The 22,500-nt window shown below is 49.0% G+C and overlaps 1 protein-coding gene across 1 annotated transcript in view; it reads left to right on the top strand.

Moving 5' to 3' along the window:
- Positions 1-22,500, top strand: part of LOC122255810 (hexosaminidase D) — an 88,573-nt gene that overhangs the window by 55,115 nt on the left and 10,958 nt on the right. The window contains exon 3 of the mRNA XM_086544425.1: positions 7,782-7,823. The gene's annotated coding sequence lies outside the window, so the exon portion shown is untranslated. The remainder of the gene's footprint in view (positions 1-7,781; positions 7,824-22,500) is intronic.

Consider the following 22,500-nt stretch of genomic DNA (forward strand, 5'->3'; position numbering starts at 1 on the left):
CCATCCATCATAAATAAAATATTACAATAAAGACTTCTCCTTCCCTTATAGTGAATTCTTTTTTTTCTTCTCCGTAGCCATGATGAGCCATTGTGCAACACCATGAGCCATCTGCGAGCCACCTGTGTAACTTCATCGCCTTATGCAACCCCTTGTTATGGAGTTATCGCTCGATTTTCCCGCAGCCTCTTATTATAGATGCAGCATCTGTGGCTTCCATGCGATTCTACGTGCTTGATTTCGTGCTTTTGCTTCTGTACATCTGTGGGTGTGTGGGTGGGTGTATGTATGTGGGGGGTGGGGGTGGGGAGGGTGAGAGAGAGGGAGGGAGTGAGTGAGTGAGTGAGTGAGTGAGTGAGTGAGTGAGTGAGTGAGTGAGTGAGTGAGTGAGTGAGTGAGCGAGCGAGTGAGTGAGTGAGTGAGTGAGTGAGTGAGTAAGTGAGAGAGCGAGAGAGAGCGAGAGAGAGCGAGAGAGAGCGAGAGAGAGAGAGAGGAGATGAGAGATGAGAGGGGAGAGAGGAGAGATGAGAGAAGGGAGAAGAAGAGGAGAGAGAGAAGAGAGAGAAAAAGAGAGGAGGAGACGAAGAGAGAGAGAGAGAGAGAGCGAGAGAGAGAGAGCGAGAGAGAGCGGGGGGCGGCGGGGGGAAGAGAGAGGAAGAGAGAGAAAATAGGGAAGAGAAAAAGAAGAGGGAGAAGAGAGAGAGAGAGAGAGAGAGAGAGAGAGAGAGAGAGAGAGAGAGAGAGAGAGAGAGAGAGAGAGTGAGTGAGTGAGTGAGTGAGTGAGTGAGTGAGTGAGTGAGTGAGTGAGTGTGTGAGAGAGAGCATGTGCTTGTATCTATCCATGTATGTTTGTGTCTGTTGCTGTTGACTGTGACCTCAGCGCATCACTGCGTGCACGCCCCGGCCCGACACGGTGACTTGTTCTATTTACTGGTTGTCAAGGCAACGGGAGGAGACTGATGTTGATGCCTATCTGACGATGCACTGACCTTGTGAGTTCTCGAAGCGCGCCTCGTCTGGTCCGTCGGGAGCGCTGGTTGCCTGCCCCGGACGCGCCCATTTCGGGCAGGGCCGCATAGAGAAGGTAAGGTTAGGAGCAAAATAAAAAAATGAGCCAAGGACTAAAGGTTGTAAAGAATCACGACGCCCCCACCAACCCCCCGACCCCCACCCGACCCCCTCCCCGTGTGCCCTACCGCCCGCGCGCCCCCCGACGCCGATCCCGACCCCCCCCGACCCCCCCCCCGCCGAGTCTCTCATGGCGATCACTGTGATAAGGAACCATTTATTTTGTATTTATTTATTAACTTTTTTATCTGCTTGTTTATCTATGTCTGTTTGTTGGTTTATTTATTTATTTAATTATTCATCTATTTATCCGAGTACGTATTTTTCTACTTGTTTATCTTCTTATTCAAATATCTTTCTATTTATTCATTTTTTTTATTTATTCATTTATTCATCTCTACACATACTATAGGACACTGTAACTCACCCACCGGATCTGCTCTTAGCGGAAGTGCGGAACTTCCGGTTATGAACGAGCTACGGAAAGTTGGATTGTTGTTATTTTGTTTACATGATTAAGGCGATTTACAGGAATTTTGATATAAGGGTGAAATTAGAATATTTTTTCTTTATTGTGTTGTGTTGTTACGAGGTATTTCGTAAAGGGAATTATGAAACGTTTTTGAGGATCGGAATAATTATGTAATGATGAGGGTCATTATGAAAGTTGTTTTTATGCAGAGTATAATATGACGGTGTTAGCTGGAAAAAACAAACAAACAAACAAACAAACGTCAAGCTAGTACTGATGTTTGGATTTAAATTGAATTCCGTTTATCCAACTCCATCTGCTTGGTATCTAGTGAGATCTTAGGAAAGTTTCGCAATGTGTATATATATATGTGTGTGTGTGTGTTTGTGTTGGGGGGGGAAGTAGTGCGTTTAGGGGGTGTGTGCATGGATTAGTAAATATCTTTATTATGATGGAAGGTTGTCTCAATACAGATTCAATATCTCGTGATTCACTATCACTCAAGCCAATCTGTTGACTCTTCACTCCACACACACTACACACAACACACAACACACACACACACACACACACAACTAGTGTCTCACACACACACACACACACACACACACACACACACACACACACACACACTCACACAATCACTTTGCCCCTACACATCACCCACTTCACTCACGACTGTTTTCACACTTTCACTCACCCCCACACTCACACCACTCACTCACACACCCACCCACCACCCACAACAACACCCACCCACACACACCCACACACACACACGTACCTAAACACACCCACCCACCACACTCACTCCATGCTCTGACGTTCACACTTTCACTCACCCACTCACTCACTCACCCACTCACTCACGTTCACACTTTCACTCACCCACTCACTCACTCACGTTCACACTTTCACTCACCTACTCACTCACTCACTCACTGCACACCATACTGGCACACGGGAAGTGCCGCACCACACCGCCATTAAATTGTCATAGCCATGAGCAGTCGCAGACCCCCAGGATAATGGCTTCTGAATGATGAATAAGACATCGGAAACTCAAGTACCGGCCAATGATGAGAAAATAGACTCAGATGAATAAATGGGGGGCTCCGCTGTTGAATAATAGAGTGAGGCGTATTTCACGAGCGTGTTTTTTTTTTGTTTTGTTTTGTGTTGTTGTTGTTGTTGTTGGGAAGGGAACACGAACACTCACTATGCTCCTTTTGTTATGTGTGTTATTGTTCGTACAGTGCGGATAGTATGTACGGCGTTTCCGTATACAACGCGAACAATGGATATGCTTAACGGTTAAAGCAAGCTTATATAACAAAAAACAACAACAACAACAACAACAACAACGCTTACGCAAAAGCACACCCTCATTTATGCAAGCACATCGCATACTCAATCACACATGCAAGAGCGATATAATGGTGGTCCTTTTGACGCCTGAATGGTTCGATTACCGGGAAACCACGCCTTTATACAGAACCATTTATCATGTTGTGTGTAACAAGGGATGGGGTTGTTGCTGCTCTACACGGGAATTGGCTGGCTGTTTTTTTTCCTTTCTTTTCGTTCTTTTTTTTATCTCTTTCATGCGTTTTTTTCTATGCTGGTGAGTGATTTTTATTTTGTTTTTGTTTTCTTCTCTGTCACTCCTTCGGTCTCTTCCTCCCCCCCTCTTCCCTCTCCATCTCCATCACCCTCTCCCTTTCCCTCTCCCTCTCCCTCTCCCTCTCCCTCTTCCTCTCCCCCCCTTCCTTCCTACCTCCTCCTCCCCCTCCCCTTCCTACCTCCTCCTCCCCCTCCCCCTCCCCCTCCCCTTCCTACCTCCTCTCCCCACTCCCCTTCCCTCCTCCTCCTCCTCCTCCCCCTACCTCCTCCTCCCCCCTCCTCCCTCTCACCTTCCCTCCTCTCCCCCTCCCCCTCCCCTCCCCTCACCCTTCCTCTCCCCCCTCCCCCTCCCCTTCCCCCTCCCCCCCTCCCCCTCCCCCTCCCCCTCTCCCTTCTCCCCTCCCCCTCCCCCTCCCCTTCCTCCCTCCTCCTCCTCCTCCCCTTCCTCCCTCCTCCTCCCCCTCCCCCTCCCCTTCCTACCTCCTCCTCCCCCTCCCCCTCCCCTTCCTACCTCCTCCTCCCCCTCCCCCTCCCCTTCCTACCTCCTCCTCCCCCTCCCCTTCCTACCTCCTCCTCCCCCTCCCCTTCCTACCTCCCCTTCCCCCACCCTTCCTACCTCCTCCCCCTCCCCCTCCCCTTCCTACCTCCTCCTCCTCCTCCCCTTCCTCCCTCCCCCTCCCCCTCCCCCTCCCCCTCCCCCTCCCCTTCCTACCTCCTCTGAATTCGGCAATGATAACCGTGCTGTGGCAACGGGCCGAGCAGTTCCTGTCCGTGAGCCCGTGAGCCCGTGACGTATGTACGATTGTACGAACAGTGGCAAGTGGCTCATCACCTCGAATAATGTGCATCTTATCACGGGTGGCTCCCATGGGATGGTTTATGACACCTGTGCGGCTTCTGTCCAAGTGGCCTTTTCGCACTTGTGTCGGAGGTGGCACTTTTTTTGTCGCCGTCTCTCTTTCTCTATCTTTTATTTTTGTTTTTTTCTATCTCTGTCTCTGTATCTCTATATCTCTATATCTCTCTGTCTCTATATCTCTACATCTCTATATCTCTATATCTCTATATCTCTCTGTCTCTATATCTCTACATCTTTCTCTGTCTCTATATCTCTACATCTCTCTGTCTCTATATCTCTACATCTTTCTCTGTCTCTATATCTCTACATCTCTCTGTCTCTATATCTCTACATCTTTCTCTGTCTCTGCCTCTATCTCTATCTCCATCTGTCTTTGTTTTTGTCTTTCGCATTCTCTCCCTCCCCTTCCCTCCCTCCCTCCATCCCTCTCACCCTCCCTCCCTCCCTCCCTCTCACCCCTCCCTCTCACCCTCCCTCCCTCTCACCCTCGTCACCAGATCACGTATAAATTATTTTTCAAATCTGTATATAAACCCCTTGTTCGCTGCCTCGACCAACAAAGAAGAGAGGAAGAGGAGAGGAGAGGAGAGGAGAGGAGAGGAGAGGAGAGGAGAGGAGAGGAGAGGAGAGGAGAGGAGAGGAGAGGAGAGGAGAGGAGAGGAGGAGAGGGAGAGGGGAGGAGAGGAGAGGAGAGGAGAGGAATAGGAAGAGGGAAAGAGAGGAGATGGGAGGGGAGGAGAGGAGAGAGGAGAGGAGAGGAGAGGAGAGGAGAGGAGAGGTGAGAGGAGGATGAGGAGAGGAGAGGAGAGGAGAGGAGGGAGGGGGAGAGGAGAGGAGAGGAGAGGAGAGGAGAGGAGCGGATGGGAGGGAACGAGGATGGAGGAGAGGTAGGAGGGAGGGATAAGGGAAGGAAGGGGGGAGAGGAGAGGAGAGTAAGGAGGGGCGGATCCGGTCTAGGGCGTCCCGGGGATGGAGTTTGATTCGCGTTAGGTCGGCGTCCCGGGGCGCTTCTTCCTGTTCCGGGCTCGGTCCTCTTCGTCCCTGGGGGTCTCTGCTCTTCTCTTCCTCTTTGCTTATCTTTTTCTCTTCTTTCAAATTCCTCCTTATTCCTCCTTTCCTTCCTTCTTTTCCTCTCTTCCTTCCTTCCTTTCCTCCTTCCTCCTTTCCCCTTTTCCTTGTTTCCTTCCTTCCTTTCCTCCCCTTCCTTTCTTCCTCCCCTCCCCCTTTCCTGGGCCTTTCCCCTTTCCCCCCTTCCCTTTCCTTTCCTCTCCTCCCCCCTTTCCCCCCTTCCCTTCCCCTTTCCCCTTTCCCCTTTTCCTTCCCCTTCTTCCCTCTCTACCCTTCACCACCTTCGATTAAAGCCCCCGAAAAACCCCAAACCAACCCTCACAAAAAACCCCCCCAAACCACCCCTTCCCCACCTCTCCGGCGGGCTAAAACCACCCCCTCACCCCCCTTACCTCGGGTGCTCACCCTGTTTTTTTTATTTTTCCTTGTTCGTGCGTCATCGTTTGGTTTCTTTGATATTTTCTGTTATTTATCGCATTATCTGAATTGTTCATTTGGTTTGTTGTTGTTGTTGTTCTTTTTTCCCTACTTCATCATCATCGTCGTCGTCGTTATTATCATCAGTTATCAGTCAGCGATCATCCACCCTGACCTATCTTCTTATCGCACTGTCATCTTGGTTTATCTAATTTCTAGCATTTTCCATCCGTTTTATCTCTCCTTGTTATCGCTTCTTATCTCTCCTCCACTCCCCCCCCCCCTTTGAAAAAAGAGAAAAGCATCACTTCGCTTCCTTTTTAATTATGTTGTGTTTTTTTTCGCGTGTTATGTTCAATCTTTCTCTTTCTCTCCCTCCTTTTCCCTTTCCTTCGTTATCTATATCTCATATCTCGATCTCAACCCCTCTTGCTCTTCTTCCTCCCTCCTTCCTATCCCATCCCTCCTTTTGTCTCCCTCCTCTTTCTCCTCTATTCTCCGCTCTTTGTCTCCTGTGTCTTCTCCACTTTCTCCTCTCCGCGCCTCCTACGGTCTCTCACCTCTCCCTCTCCCCTCGTCCGCCTCCCCATTCCTCCTTCCCTCCCTCCCTCCAACCATCCCTCTCCCTCCCTCCTCCTTCTCCCTCTTTCCCCTCTCCCTCCCCCTTCCCTCCCTCCCCCTTCCCCTCCCTTACCCTCCCCATAGCCAGGAGGAGCCCGGGGGCAGAGTCAGGGCATCTGGCAAGACGTTAAGGAAATGCCTCGGTGTCGCTGAGCTTTGACGCTGAGGAGACGGGCGGAGGACGCAGCGGGGGGGAGGGGAAGGGATTGGGAGGGTGGGAGGGAGGGGGAAGGGATTGGAAGAGGGATTGGGATGGTGGGAGGGAGGGATTAGGGGGAGGAGGGAGGAAAGAAGGAAGCAAAGGAAGGAAAGGAAAGGAATTGGGAGGGAGGGAGAATTGGGAAGGAGGGAATAAATGAGCTCTCCTTCTTCTCCTCCTTCTTCTCCTCCTCCTTCTCCTCCTTCTGCCTTTCGCCCTCCCTCTCGCTCGCACAAACATACAGCCTAGCATAAATCTAATACTTAAAGAAGCAAAGCGCATCTCGCTCGGAGGTGAGGAGGGAGGGAGGGGGCCTCTCAGCGGCTTAAGTACGAACGGTTTTGGGTTTTGTTTACTGTGATGTATTTTCCAGCTGTGTTTTCGTTTTAGCTTGTCATGTTCATCATCGTCATTATTATCATCATCATTATTATCATTACCAGTCATCGATCATCAGTCATCATCATCATCATCATCATCATCATCATTATTATTATCATAATCAGTTTTGTCTCCTTCCCCCCCCCCTCTCCCGCCCCCTCACCCTCACCCTCACCCTCACCCTCACCCTCACCCCCACCCCCACCCCCACCCCCACCCCCACCCCCACCCCCACCCCCTATCTAACTACCATCATTCATTCCCAGCCTCTGCTCAACTCTCCTTCACCTTCCCCTTTTTCACCTCATCTTCGCCATCACATTCAGTGCCGCCGTCGTCACCTTCACTACAGACCGAGTTCTTTATTCACGATTGAGGATTATGGTGTAGACGTTGTTGTGTGTTTATTTGTATTTGTTTATTTTTGTTTCGTATTGTTGGCATTATCATCATCATCATCATCATCATCATCATCGTCATCGTCGTCATCGTCATCATTGATAATACCAATGTCGTTTTTTATATTACTGTTGTTTATTGTTGTTGTTATTGTTATTGTTGTTATTATTATTATTATTATTAATATTATTAATATTAGTGGTCAACGAGTGTGTCTTTCCTTTTTGGGAGGGTATATTTATTATTTCTTTATCTGCCTATTTTATTTTCGTTTGTGTACGTGACTTAAGATAAAAAGTATATTCAATTTCACAGGCAGTTGCAACATCAAAACATCAGCGTGAAAATAGTGCAAAACGTAACATAAAGAATGAGCATATAAAGAATATATGAATATGAAGGTTATTGCCCTTCCTTCTCCTTCCCTTCTTCGTTCCTTGCTCCGTATATCTACCTCTTTCCCTCCCTCACTTTCCCCTTTCTCTCCTTCTTATATCCCTGCTTCCATCCCTACCTCCTCCTTCTCTCATTGTCTCCTTTTCCCTTCCTCCCCGTGCTCCCTTTACCTCCTCCCGCCCTCCCTCCCTCCCTCCCCTCCCTCTCCTCATTCCCCTCTTCCCCTCTCCCCCCCCCCCTTCAAAGACATGACTAAAGGAATCTTCTTCTCGTTGCAGGATCACCAGCTCTTGGCAGGCCCGCGTCGAAGGATCCTCTAGGTAAGCGGATTTTCCTTCGCTTCTTATCACGTGTGATAGAGGAAGGGGGTGGGGGTGGAGGAGGGGAATGGGGGGGGGGTTGTAAGGGCGTGGGGGATAGTGGTAAGGGGAAGGGAATCGAGGGCTTTCGCTTTCGGCTTTTCGGTGGTGGTTGATCTTGCGAAGCCTGGTACACGTCGCGCTGGGAGTTAGGAGGGGGAGGGGGGTTGAGTTGAGCGTGTCGGGAGAGAGCGAGATTGACAGCGGGGCAGGTAAGGTTGGGGGGGGGGGGGGGGTGGGGTGGTGGGGGGGGGGGGGGGGGGGCTGGGGGGGTGTGGTGGGTGTCGGGGGGGCCACCGGTGTGGGGTAGGTTGGATCAGGTGGTGGTGGGGGGTGATTTTATTGGAGGTCTTTTTGGGTTGGTGTTTGGTTTTTTTTTCTTCCTTCGATGATTTTTTTGGGTTTTTTTTTTTATGGGTGGCTTTTTTTTCTTTCTTTTGGTGTTGTTGGTACTGTGCTCTCCTTTTCCCTCTTTTTTCTCTTTTGTGTTTTTGGTGGCGGGGTTGTGTTGGGTTTTGTTGTTTTTGTTGTTGGTGTTTTTTTGTTTTGTTCGTTGTTTTTTTTTTTGTTTTGGGTATTTTTTTTTGTATGTTTTTGTTTTGTTTTTTTGTTTTTTTTGTTTTTTTTTTTTTTGTGAGGGTTGTTGTTGGTGGTGGTTTGGTGTTTTTGTTTGTTGTTGTTTGTTTTCTTTGGCCCGGTTTGTGTGTGGACAATGCGACCTTTGAATTGGGCAGAATCCATTACGGGCTCTCTCCTACAGCTCTCTAGAGCTCTCTCTCTCCCTCTCTATCTCTCTCCTCTCTCTCTCTCTCTCTCTCTCCTCTCTCTCTCTCCTCTCTCTCTCTCTATCTATCTCTTCTCTCTCTCTCTATCTATCTATTTCTTTCTCTCTCTCTCTCTCACTCTCTCTTCTCCTGTTCCTCCTCTCTCTCTCCTCTCTCTCCTCTTCACACTTCTCTCTCTCTCTCTCTCTCTCTCTCTCTCTCTCTCTCGGTCAGCAGGCGTTTCTTGACAGAGTCGTTCAGCACTCTCAGGTAAATTTGTTTTGTGTCAGTGTTGAATGTGATGTTTTGTGACAACTTGGTAGCTTTTGCGAGGAAGGGAGGAGTTAGGAAATAGCGTTTTTAGCGTGGAGGAGAAGGAGGAGGAGGAGTCCAGACGAAAGTTCAGGGTTTATTCTTAGGCAGCAGATGGTACATGGAACCTCCCTCGGTGTCCCCCCTTGTCTGATGGGACTTACCGAGGGGAGCGTTTATATTCACGCCCGTAGGCTTGTTACATGACGTCACGTGAATTCCTACGTGACGTCAATGTGAGGCCTGTTTCTCTATATGGTTCGTAGAGTAGGGCCTCTGAGTACAGTGGATGTCTGTCTTAGACGCGAAAAAGGCAAGGCGCGTGGCGCGCTTGGGCGGCCCACGAAAAGCGTAGATATATATGTATAGAACAAAGACATTATCAGCCGTATTCTATGACGTTTTCTGCGTGTCGTGGCCATGTCATGTTCATGTTATGTCCATGTCGTGTTCATGTAACGAATGCGGTAATCTAGGACGCAAAAGCGTGGCAAGTTTGCGGCAGTTGCTTCAGGTTTACCAACCGTTCCAAAGTTAACATGTTTCGGATGAATGACACTGTCCAAACGACAAATTCATAAGAGAAACAACAAAATGAAAAAAAAATATAAAAAATCAAAAAAAAAAAAACAATAAATAAAACAAAAAACGGGATTGTTTAAAAAAAAACTAAATCAAAAACAGTAAAAACATCAAAGAGATCAACAATAATAAAGCAGAACAAAAAAAAATATAAGAAACAAACAGTTTTGGGATATTAAAAAAAACAAAAATAAAAAAGACAAAATAGATTAACAACATCAAAACACAAAAATAATCCATTCAGTTCAATAGAAAAAAACAAAAAATGAAACGAAAAAAAACTAAAAATACCACAAAAAAAACAAAAAAAAAAAGAAATACCCAAAAACAAAAAAAAAAAAAAAAAATACATTAAAAACATATATTCAGGGAACAAAAAAAAAAAAAATATAAATTACAAAATAAGTGGGGGATGAGTGGTAAAAAGACATATAAAAAAAACAAGAAACAAAAAAAAAACAAAAAAAAAAAAAAAAAAACAAAAATACACAAAAAACGAAACTAGAACAGAATAAAAAAGACAACAAAAAATCATAGGTAGCACTAACATAAGATACTTCAATTTTGGTATGAATCAGTCGTTGTACTTGTTCCTAGTTAAAGAATTGACAACCATTTCACGAACGCGCTGTTGGTAATTCACTCTACGCTCGATCAAAACAAACGGGATGAGAGGGATCGTGTGTTTATGAACAGATCTTCCTTATTTTATCTTTGTATATACTGTACATATATGCGCACTTTTAATATATCATACATATAGATTTAATGTATACATATTTCATATAATTATATGCTTTAATTTTACGTCCCTGACTACTTTTACCATTCATTTAACCTCACTCTCCTTCGAAAAGTCCGCCAAAAGGTAAACAAACTCAAAGTCAGCAGAGAATCCATGTTTTCCTAAAAGAGTTTGTAATCCGTGTCTAGGACAATGATGCCTAATATAACCAATATAGGTATTATTTTTCAAACGTAGTATGCTCATATGAAGTATTGGTAAGAAAAAGTACAGTAAAGATATGATTTTTTCACTTGTGTAACTATCGTGACAAGCCTACCCCCTTGCCACGGAGTTTCCACGATTGTTCCAATACTTTCCACGCATTTGCCACGAATTTGCCACGCTTTTGCCGCGAACCCGCGCTTCTAGAATAAGAATCGCGGCATGTTCATGTCATGTACACGGCGCGCTTAGGGACTTAGAATATGGCTGTAAGACTGAAATCATTAGTACAGCTATGTGAATGCATTGGGACTAATAGTAATAATAATAATAATAATAATAATGTGGCTATAAATATAGCAAAGAAAGCTTAAGATAAATGATGGAGATATATATACAGTTATATATATTATATTATATATATATTATATATTATATATAACAGAACTTAATCAGTTGTTCTCAAATACGGCGTTACAAGCAATGCAGTGTACAGAGTGCAGTGTTTTCACCGATAAAGGATTACTTGTCGTTTGTGACCGAGTTTCTATTGATTACTAGTCTGCCTCATGAAGCCAAGTTAACAATGTCCGATCTATTCGTCTCGCCCGAAAGACCCGAAGATATTGTACCTGTTTTTTCTAAGACCTGTAAAACCATCCCAGATCTCAGTGGTCTCCTACAAACAGTGCAGTGCTTTCACCCTCTTCCTCTTCCTCCCTCTCTCTCTCTCTCTCTCTCTCTCTCTCTCTCTCTCTCTCTCTCTCTCTCTCTCTCTCTCTCTCTCTCTCTCTCTCTCTCTCTCTCTCTCCCTCTCTCCCTCTCTCCCTCTCCCCCTCTCCCCCTCTCCCCCTCTCCCTTCCTCTCTCCCTCCCTCTCTCCCTCCCTCTCTCTCTCACCCCCTCCCTCCCTCTCCCTCTCCCTCTCCCTCTCCCTCTCCCTCTCCCTCTCCCTCTCCCTCTCCCTCTTTTACCCCATCCTTCTTCCTCAAACCAAGTTGACGCTATTACCGTTACGCTGTCATGTTTTGTTTCTCTTACCCCCCTACCCCACCCCACCCCACCCCAGCCCAAGGAAATAGGAAGCTGATGAAGTGATTCCAGTGTCGCGACCTGTGACCTCTTTCCACCTTCCTCCTCCCCTCCCCACCTCCCGACCCCTCCCTACCTCAGTCTCCCCTCCCCTTCTCTCCCTCTCCCCTCCCCTCCCCTCCCTACCTCCCTCTCCCCTCCCTACCTCCCTCTCCTTTTCCCTCCCTACCTCCCCCTCCCCTCCCTACCTTAGTCTCCCCTCCCTCTCCCCTCCCCTCCCTACCTCCCTCTCCCCTCCCCTCCCCTCCCTACCTCTCCCTTTCCCTCCCTACCTCCCTCTTCCGTCCCTTTCTCGCCATCTCCTTCTCCTTCTCCATCATCACCTCCTTTTCTCAGACAGACATGGAGGGAGACAGACAGACATAGAAGGAAACAGACAGACATAGATGGAGACAGACAGACAGACATGGAGGGAGACAGACAGACAGACATAGAGGGAGACACAGACAGACATGGAGGGAGACAGACAGACATAGAAGGAAACAGACAGACATAGATGGAGACAGACAGACAGACATGGAGGGAGACAGACAGACATAGAAGGAGACAAACAGACATAGAGGGAGACAGACAAACAGACATAGAGGGAGACAGACAGACATAGAAGGAGACAAACAGACATAGAGGGAGACAGACAAACAGACATAGAGGGAGACAGACAGACATAGAAGGAGACAAACAGACATAGAGGGAGACAGACAGACATAGAAGGAGACAAACAGACATAGAGGGAGACAGACAAACAGACATAGAGGGAGACAGACAGACATAGAAGGAGACAAACAGACATAGAGGGAGACAGACAAACAGACATAGAGGGAGACAGACAGACATAGAAGGAGACAAACAGACATAGAGGGAGACAGACAAACAGACATAGAGGGAGACAGACAGGCATAGAAGGAGACAGACGGACAGACATAGAGGGAGACAGACAGACAGACATAGAGGGAGATACAGACAGACAGACCTAGAGGGAGACAGACAGATTTAGAGGGAGACACAGACCTAGAGGGAGACAGACAGACGTAGAGATCGAGAGAGCAAGAGCGAGAGCAAGAGCGAGAGCGAGAGCGAGAGCGAGAGCGAGTGAGAGAGCGAGTGAGAGAGCGAGTGAGAGAGCGAGCGAGTGAGAGAGCGAGAGCGAGAGCCAGAGCGAGAGCCAGAGCGAGAGCGAGAGCGAGAGCAAGGAACACAGACCAAGAAAAGGCCAGCTACCTCGGCGACACACTCGAAGGCGGCGCCATTACGGCAAACGATCTCATTACCACACATTACACGATCATTGGAGGTCAAGATGGCGAGCCTCATCAACTGGCATTGAGGGCGAGCTGCGGGCGGAGGCGGAGGCGCGGCGAGGCGGTATCAATTATCCCCTTCCCTGGTTTATTTTCTCTTTCCTCTTCTCATCTTCTCTCTTTTCTTGGCTTCTCTTCGTGTTGTCGTTGTCTTCTTGTTCTTTCTTTCTATATTTATTTATTAGTATATTATTATTTATTATTATTTATCATCATCATCATCATCATCATCATCATCATCATCATCATCATCATCATCATCATTTGCGAGTCCTTTCTCCCTCTTTATCATTTTCGTTCCTTTATTTCTGTTTTTCTTTTCCTGAATCATCTACTCCTCACTCTCCCCCCGCCCCCCTCCCCCCTCCCTTCTCTTACCCTTCTTCTATTACCCTTTTTATCTCGTCTTCCCCTTCCCCTTTTCCTTCCCCTCGCTTCCTCTTTCTCCCTCTTTTCCCTCTCCTGCTTCAGACTTGTTCAATACAACCCCTAACCTTTCACCCGCCCTCCCCTTTCCCTCCCCTCCTCCTCCTCCTCCTCCTCCCCTCCTCCTCCTCCTCCTCCTCCTCCTCCTCCTCCTCCTCCTCCTCCTCCTCCTCCTCCTCCTCCCTCTTCCCTCCCCCTCTCCCCTACTTCCTCTCTCTCTCCCTCTTCCCTCTTCCTCCCTCTCTCCTCTCCCCTCCCCCTCTCCCCTTCTTCCTCTCTCTCCTCCCTCTTCACTCTCCCTCTTCCCTCCCACTCTCCCCTCCTCCCTCTCCTCCCTGTTCCCTTCCCCTCTCCCCTCCCCCCCTCCCCTCGCACTCTCCCTCCCCCCTCCTCCTCCCCCTCCCCAAAAACGGATGACGGGGTGACGATGACTCTTATTTGTCGGCGGACCTCGTCGTTAAAGGTAATGACTTACCATGAATAAGAAGGATTGAATAGGAAAGAGAAGAGGAGGGGAGGGGGGTAAGGAAGGGGAGAGATGGGTGAGAGGGGAGAGATGGGGGGGAGGGGAGAGACAGAGAGATATGAAGAAAGACAAAATGAATAAGGGATGAAAGAAGGGAAGGGGGTAATAGTGGAAGGGGAGAGATGGGGGAGAGGGGAAAGATGGGGGGAAGGAGAGGGGAGAGACAGAGATAAGAAGAAAGAAAATGAATAAGGCATGAAAGAAAGGAAGGGGGTAATAGTGGAAGGGGAGAGATGGGGAGGGGGAGGGGGAGGAGCAAGAGCAAGAGGGGGGGGCGGTGAATGAGGAATTGAGTGATCAAAATCAAGTTGGCAGTTTCGTCGTCTGCGCTCGTTAAGCTGGCGAAGGGAGTGGCGTGTATCCTATTGTGTAGTCTGGGGCTATTTCAGTCTCTTCTCTCTCTCTTTCTCTCTTTCTTCTTCCCTTCCTTTGTCTTGCTTCGTCTTCCTGCCTTTTTGTTTGGTCTTCTTTTCGATTTTCTCTTTTTTTTTCCTTTTCGGCTTTTCTCTCTTCCTTTCACTTTTGGTTTCTTGTGTTTTGTTTGCTTTTGTCTGTGGTTTTTGTTTCGTTCTCTCTCTCTGTCTCTCTCTCTCTCTCTCTCTCTCTCTCTCTCTCTCTCTCTCTCTCTCTCTCTCTCTCTCTCTCTCTCTCTCTCTCTCTCTCTCTCTCTCTTCTCTCTCCTCTCTCTTTCTCTCTCTCTCTCTCTCTCTCTCTCTCTCTCTCTCTCTCTCTCTCTCTCTCTCTCTCTCTCTCTCTCTCTCTCTCTCTCTCTCTCTCTCTCTCTCTCTCTCTCTCTCTCTCTCTCTCTCTCTCTCTCTCTCTCTCTCTCTTTGTATTGTATATATTTCAACATGTCAGTATAGCTGTAAGGCTTTGTAGAATATATGTGAGCCCAATGAGAGATCAAGAGTGGGGTGAGGATAACCCATGTCACCTCATCCCCCATTTGAGATGTAAGTAACCACTTGTCTCAATAAATTTGTCAAAGTCAAAATCAAAAAGTCTCTCTTCCTGTCAGCCCTTCTCCCTCACAATCCATCTCCTCCATTCCCCATCCACCCCTTCCTCACCCTCGCTTCATCGCCCTCTCTTCCTCACCCCCCCCTTCCTCACCCCGGCTTCATCGCCCCCTCTTCCTCACCCCCCTTCCTCACCCTCGCTTCATCACCCCCTCTTCCTCACCCCCCTTCCTCACCCCCACTTCCTCCCTTCTACATCCCCCATTCTTCTACATCCCCCCCTCCCTCCCGTCCCCCCTGCTTCCTCGCCATCCCCCTTCCTCACCCCTTACACCCCCTCGCTTCCTCCACCCCCCTTCCTCCCTTTTTCATCCTCTCTCTCTCCCCTGCTTCCCCACCTCTTCTCTCCTCCCCCCCCCCCCCCCCCGCCCCGCTTCCTTATTTTCCTTCACCTTAAGATGGCTTCCTAATAATTCGTTTATTACAACATAACTCGGGTCTTGCGTGGTATTTTTACCTCCCCTCCACCCCCACCCCACCCCACTCCACCCCTACTCCTCGAGTTCCTTGATCTGTGAGGTGATAAGAGATAAGGAATGCCTTTTCTTTTTATTCGACTTCATACGAATCGGGTCATGCATTCTGATATCACAACTCCACGCGTCGCCTACTCTCCCCTTCTCCTTTGCGCCCGCCATCCCTTCCCCCTACTCTACCCCCTCCGCCCCCCTTTCCTCTTCCCCCCTCCCCCCGCCATCCCTCCCCCCTACTCTACCCACTCCGCCCCCCTTTCCTCTTCCCCCCTCCCCCCGCCATACCTCCTCCTCTTCTTCCTCTTCCTCCTCCTCTTCTTCCTATTCCTCTTCATCCTCTTCCTCCTCCTCTTCTTCCTCTTCCTCCTCCTCTTCTTCCTCCTCCTCTTCTTCCTCTTCCTCCTCTTCCTCTTCCTCTTCCTCCTCCTCCTCTTCCTCCTCCTCTTCTTCCTCCTCCTCTTCTTCCTCTTCCTCCTCCTCCCCTCCTCCTCCTCCTCCTCCTCCTCCTCCTCCTCCTCCTCCTCCTCCGTCTCCTTCCCTCCTCTTCTCCTCCTCTGCCCTACGGCCCTTCCCTACCCTACCCTAACCCCCCCCCCCCATCCTCCTACCGCCAAAAACTGACCCGCAAATCAGCTGATAATTTATCTCGATGCCAAGAGTCACGCACAACGCTTTCTCCACGCCAATAACGCCGCCACGCCCACACGCTCCTAACGCCCGTCAGCTGGTTGTAGTCCGCACTCGTAGCCGCCCCTATGCCCACTAACCCATGCCCACTGACCCATGCCCACAATCATAGGGGTTTATGTGCTACTAAAGTCAGGCGTTGTGCGACGTGTCGGAAAATTTGGATTACGAAGGGGGGGGAGGGAGGAGGGAGGGAGGGAGGAGGGTGAAGGGAGAAGGAAAAGAAGGATGAAAAAGTAAAGGAAAAGAGAGGAGAAAAATAGAGAAGGAAAAAGGAGGAAACAGAGGAAAAGAAAAAGAAAAAGAGGGAGAGGGAGAGGTTGGAGGGGGGGAAGGGAGGTAGAGGGAGGACAAAGACTGTGTGAAAGAGTGAGAAAGAGAGAGAGAGAGAGAGAGAGAGAGAGCGAGAGCGAGAGCGAGGGCGAGAGCGAGCAATAGAGAGCCACTTAGACAGACAGACAGGCATAGAATAACAAGCCATTTGCAATTTACAAATATTCACGGGGTCTTATCTTGCTTGCGGGTCGGAGGTCCAGAACGTGACGCTGCAATCCAGGGGCGTCTTTGGTGCAATGGGGCGTCGCGTCGTCATGCCGGGGGAGACCAACAGGCGGGGGGGGGGGGGGGGGACAGCCGTGACACAAGGCGACAACCGTGACAGGCATGACAGTCGTGACGCGTGATTGTGGAATCTTTTTCTCTTGCACACGCACCCGAAAACCCACGTACGATTGCACACGTTATGTCATCCACGCCCACGAGGTAAATGACACATGCAGACGCACGCACACACACACACACACACACACACACACACACACACACACACACACACACACACACACACACACACACACACACACACACACACACACACACACACACACACACACACACACACACACACACAACACACACACACACACACACACACACACACACACAACACACACACACACACACACACACGCACACACACACACACACACACAACACACACACACCCACCACACACACACAACCACCACACACACACACACACACACACGAACACACCACACTGGGGTTAAGTGTCTTCACAGAACCACAACATGGCACACAACAACACACACACACACACACACAAACACACACAAAAGAACAAACACACATTGCGCCGAACACACTTCTTCCAGAACCGGAATAGAAAAAAAACAAAAAAAAAGAAAAAAGAAAAAAAAAGAATTGCGCCGAACAGTTGTGTCGAAGTGAAAGTTGCTTGGGTCAGCCAACTCACGCCACTCCGGCCTTGCATCCCCCCCCCCCCACCCCTCCGTTGCTAACTTGCATTTGTATAATATATGTATATATGTATGTATGTAAAGTATGTATGTATGTATGTATGTATGTATGTATGTATGTATGTGTGTGTGTATATGTTTGCGTGTGTATGTATATGTATTGTATTATATTGTATTGTATTTGTATATGTATATGTATATATATGGGTGTCTTAATGTTAATGTGTTAGTGATAGAGATAGTGTGTGTATGTGTGTCTGTCTGTCTGTCTGTCTATTTATATATCTATCTATCTGTCTGCCTCCCAGAGCCATATAATCAAGAACGATTTAGTTAAATTGCTCCCCAAAAGATGGCGAACCGTGGATAACCGTAATACAATGCGAGCTCTTTGCAGTGAGCGAATTTCTTGTATGGCGCCGAGAGTGGTGTCACATTGGGTTGATGTCATGCCATCTTTCACTTGGCTAGCCGAGTGAATTGCTTTGGGAGTAAACAGTAAGTAAGCAATTTAATTCGGCTCGGTTCTTGCTCTACAAACGCGGAGAGAGAGACACACACGCACAAACGCACGCATCTACACACACAAACACACACCTAAAAGGAGAGTGAGAGTAAGAGTGAGAATGTATAATGCAAGAAAGGAAAGAATGAATTAGACCAAGGGAGAGGGAGAGGAAGAGGGATGGGGAGGGGAGGGGGAAGGGGATGGATGAGGGGGGGTCGGAGCAGGAATTTAATAAATTTATTTTTTTCCATATTGAATTAGGAAATTTCAACCTTTCCAATTTATATAAAGCCATTTCATATATACATTTTTTATATGACTAGTAGTTATTTAATTATATCATCTCGGTCCCAAAATGACCGTTAGTGAAGAATTCCAAAATGGCCTATAGTGAAGTATCCCTAAATGACCTTTAGTGAAAGATGACTCCCGTAAAAGTACATTCCATTATTCTGCCATTTTGTTTAAACAGACGTAAGAAATTTCCCAATGAAAGAGGAAAAGAAAGTCAGTGCATTGTTTTTTTTTTCTCGTTTTTTAAGGGGGGAGGGGGCTCTGCCTAATTGCTTCTTCATGATGAGAGAGATGATAAAAAAAATAGACAAAAAACAAACATGCGAACGTAAAAATATGGAAAGAAAGATGGCGGGAGAGAATACGATAAACGAAAACGAGCGTGAATTCAAATAAGCAAAAGGCAATGAAAATGACCACGAAGACATAAACATCAAAACCAAAAAACAAAAACAAAAACACAAATCGAGCGTAGTCGAGTAAAAAGAACTTTTCACTTTATCGTAATTCCCTTTTCGAAACCCGCACTCATATCGCCACGGGAATCATGACAAAGTCTTCAGACATTCGTAAGGAAGGTTTCGTCGACGACTGTTCATGTCTTACGCTTGGTCGGGCGGGCGTGACGGCTGTGGTGGGCGTAGGTGTGGTCACAGGGCGCGGGCGTGCGGAAGAGCTTCGGGATGGGCGGCGGAACGTGATACTCTATCGTTCAGTATGTGTGCAGAGGCGGGCGTGAGTTGTTGTCAAGAGGAGGTTGGGTCACTGGTCAGGGGGGTCGCCTCCCCCTCTCGCTCTTATCGGTCCGCGCTCTCTGGTCTCTGATCTTTTCTCTCTCTCTCTCTCTCTCTCTCTCTCTCTCTCTCTCTCTCTCTCTCTCTCTCTCTCTCTCTCTCTCTCTCTCTCTCTCTCTCTCTCTCTCTCTCTCTCTCTCTCTCTCTCGCATACACTTCCGTGCTCACACTCACTCTCGTACCTGCCTCTCCACTTCTCCCCCTTCATCGTATCCCCTCTCCCGTCTCTCCCCTCTATCGTCTCTCCCCTTTATCGTCTCCCCCTTTCCTTACGTCCCGTCCCGTCTCTGATCTTCCTTGGATCTTCCGCTTATTCTCAAGGCGGAAGACACCCCGGGTCGCCGCTTGAGTCCCGTTTGTGAATACGGCGTGCAAGTGTCAGGTTGAAGGTAAAAGTTCACTCCCTGTCGTGGTCTTCCAGCTTTAACTCCATTATAGTCAGCTGGTGCTAGCTCTCTGTTTGGGCCAGCTGGTGATAGTTCGTAGCTAGTTGGTTCTCCCTGGTGTTTTGCTATTGGCCTGCTAGTGGTATCATGTGCATGCTATTGGTTCGAGTAGGGAGGTGGCCTGTTAGCATTCTTGGTTTGGCCAGATGGTGAGCTTGTATGGCCAGCTGGAGCCTTCTGTTGTTAGTTTATGGTTTGTTGGTGTTGCTTTGTGGTCACGCGGTGTTAGTTATGCTCACCATCTGTTTGTTTATTTTGTTTTTCCTATTGTTCAGATGAATACAGTTGCGTGAGGCTATATCTATTTATTTTGACATATCTCTCAGCCAGCTAATATACCGTGACGTTGGCTCACGTCAGATTTTAAATATTACACCCGTGAGTTGTCCATGACTGTTTGCCGACCTGGCTGGATAATGGAGGCCCATTAGACACAATGGCCAATTAACGTTTTAAGTATACAAGAATGTCAGTATGATTTAGATAAATGACACTGAATTAACTGATGGAAAAATAGCTTAATAACACAGGAGAGGCCAATGATTTATGCAGCAACCAGATAATGGCAGAACGACTTGTAATTTAGCGAAATGATACCAGAATAACCGATGTATTAGCTAATTAGCGAGGGACTAATAGATAATTTAGTTAATTAACATAGGAGCACCTCGATTCGTGAGCACGTGACAGGCTTACCAAACACTGTGACTTTGTGTTTAGTCTTATCCCGGTTAACATAAAACACGATAAGATGATGTTTTAGATAATTGAAAATGACATTTCATGGTTTTAGTCTAAAAATACTCATCAATATCGTAGATAGATTTACCCGAAAAATGCATAAACAGGAAACGGATTTATCGGCACGTTCGAATCTATGGATTTGTTTCAGAGTGCCTCCCTAACCCCGGCACTCCCAGGCACTGACTCCGGCATCAGGAGCGGCAAAGTGCTTTTGAGTAATCGCCAGTCTAACCTCATGCGATATTTGGGAACTAAATGTGTTACGGTTAGGCAGTGCATTACGAAAGCAGAGTGAGTGTTAGTATGAGTGGGTGTGCGTGTGGGTGTGGGTGTGTCTCTGTGTGTGAGTAAGGCAGAGTGAGTGTGTGTGTGAGTGTGAGTGTTTACTTCCTTTTTGTATTCGAGTATTCGTACACATAAATATGTGTGCTCGTATGTAAAGTACGCGTATACGTCATATAAACGTGTGTGCTTTTATGTAAACTATGTTCATACGTCATATAAATGTGTGTGTTTGTGTGTGTGTATGTATGCATGTATAGTTCAGTGTTCATGTGTGTTCATGTGTGTTCATGTGTGTGTGTGTGTGTGTGTGTGTGTGTGTGTGTGTGTGTGTGTGTGTGTGTGTGTGTGTGTGTGTGTGTGTGTGTGTGTGTGTGTGTGTGTGTGTGTGTGTGTGTTCATGTGTGTGTGTGTGTGTGTACATGTGTGTCTGTACATGTGTGCGCGCGCGTGATGTACATACGAACGTGCGCCGGAGGAGAGCTGCCGCTGCTAATGGCTAGCATGACGTTGCGGACCTCCACTGACCATCCATGACAGGCTTGGCCACTACATCCAGAGAGGGAGGGAGGAGGGAGGAAGAAGAAGGGGGAGGGGGGAGGGGGGAGGGAAGAGAGGATGGGGAGGCGATGAGGGTGAGAGTGGGACATAAGAGAAGGAAAGCAAATAGTAGAGAAGTCGGAAAAGTAGAAGTAGAAGTAGAAGGGAGAGGAGAGGGGGAAGGAGGAGTGGAAGAAAGTGGATGGGTGGAGGAGGCGCGCGAAGGAGACTTGCTGCATCATCGCGGGAGAAAGTGCGGGCGCAGGGGAAGCAGAAGGAGGTGGGAGGAGAGGGGAAGGGGAGGGAGGAGAGGGGAAGGGGAGGGAGGGAGGAGAGGGGAAGGGGGAGGGAGGAGAGGGGAAGGGGGAGGGAGGGAAGAGAAGAGAAGGGGAAGCAGAAGGAAGTGGGAGGAGAGGGGAAGGGGAGGGAGGGAGGAGAGGGGAAGAGGAGGGAGGGAGGAGAGGGGAAGGGAGGGAGGGAGGAGAGGGGAAAGGGGGGGGAGGAGAGGAGGAGAGGAGGGGGGGCAGAAGGAAGTGGGAGGAGAGGGGAAGGGGAGGAAAGGAGAGGAGAGGAGAGGAGAGGAGAAGGGCAAGGGGGAGGGAGGGAGGCTGTAGGAGAGAGGAAGGGGGAGGGAGGGAGGTGGGAGGAGAGAGGAAGGGGGAGGGAGGGGGGGAGGAGCGAGGGGGGGGGAGGGAGGGAGGGAGGGGGGAGGGAGGGGGAGGGGGGGGTGGGAGGCTTTAGGAAAGGGGAAGGGGGAGGGAGGGAGGCTGTAGGAGAGGGGAAGGGGGAGGGAGGGAGGCTGGAGGAAAGGGGAAGGGGGAGGGAGGGAGGCTGTAGGAAAGGGGAAGGGGGAGGGAGGGAGGCTGTAGGAGAGGGGAAGGGGGAGGGAGGGAGGGAGGCTGGAGGAGAGGGGATGGGGGAGGGAGGGAGGAGGGGGAAGGGAGGGAGGGAGGAGAGGGGAAGGGGGAGGGAGGGAGGAGAGGGGGAGGGAAGGGGGAGGGAAGGAGGGAGGGAGGAGAGGGGAAGGGGGAGGGAGAGGGAGGGAGGAGAGGGGAAGGGAAGGAGGGAGGCAGGAACGAACGAGAGGGGAAGGGGGAGGGTGGGAGGGAGGAACGAGAAGGGAGGAAGGAGAGGGGAAGAAGGAGGGAGGGAGGAGGAGAGAAGGGAAGAGGGAGAGGAACGGAGAGGGAGACGAAGAGGAGAGGGGGAGGAGGAGGGAGGAGAGGGAGAAGAAGAAAGAGTAACCGCTAAGGGTGTTGAAATGAGCGGACGAAGAGGGATTATCTTGCAGACATGCTGTGTCATGGGGATGGGAGATACAGAGAGGGGAAAGGGGCTAGGGGAGAGGAGAGGGGGAGAGGGAGGGGAGAGGGGAGGAAGGGAGATGGAGAAGGAGGGAGGGAGGGGGAGAGGGAAGAAGGAGAGGGGGAAGGGGGAGAGGAGAGGGGAAGGGGGTTGGGAGAGAGGAGAGGGGAAGGGGGATGGGGATGGGGGAGAGAGGAAGGGGGTTGGGAGAGAGAGGAGAGGGGAAGGCGGGAAGAAAAGGAGGGGAAGGGGAATAAGAATAGCATATTAAGAGACAGGAAAATATAAAAGACCTAAGAAATAACCCAAAAAATATGC

The sequence above is a fragment of the Penaeus japonicus genome, unplaced genomic scaffold (genome assembly GCF_977035675.1).
Source record: "Penaeus japonicus unplaced genomic scaffold, GWHDUDI00000001_assembly GWHDUDI00000015, whole genome shotgun sequence".
Taxonomy (NCBI): domain Eukaryota; kingdom Metazoa; phylum Arthropoda; class Malacostraca; order Decapoda; family Penaeidae; genus Penaeus; species Penaeus japonicus.